General features: G+C 31.0%; 1 protein-coding gene across 1 annotated transcript in view; it reads left to right on the top strand.

The window, feature by feature from the left end:
* The window catches only part of LOC119591152 (glycine-rich protein DOT1-like), a 15,777-nt gene that overhangs the window by 6,848 nt on the left and 8,684 nt on the right, over positions 1 to 245 (top strand). The window lies entirely within an intron of this gene.

Genomic DNA, 245 nt, shown 5'->3' with positions numbered 1-245 from the left:
CTACGGATACGGGAAATAATTCCGATTGTAATAACTCACCTTGTTAAAAATCTACGTCTTATATTCATCCTTTTAACATCATTAACGAATAAATACCCAGTGTATGACATAATTCCAGAACTTTTAATACCTCTTATGATTATAAAATGTCCTATTTTGTTCTGCGATTTCTCACAATAGCGATGATAACAGTAATGGTGAAAGAATAAGACAAGAGACATAATGATTTAAGAGTGGTAATGAAG

This window comes from Penaeus monodon, chromosome 28 (assembly GCF_015228065.2).
Source record: "Penaeus monodon isolate SGIC_2016 chromosome 28, NSTDA_Pmon_1, whole genome shotgun sequence".
In the NCBI taxonomy this organism is placed as follows: Eukaryota; Metazoa; Arthropoda; class Malacostraca; order Decapoda; family Penaeidae; genus Penaeus; species Penaeus monodon.
The sequence above is the reverse complement of the archived record's forward strand: the minus strand, read 5'-3'. Positions and strand labels throughout refer to the sequence as shown.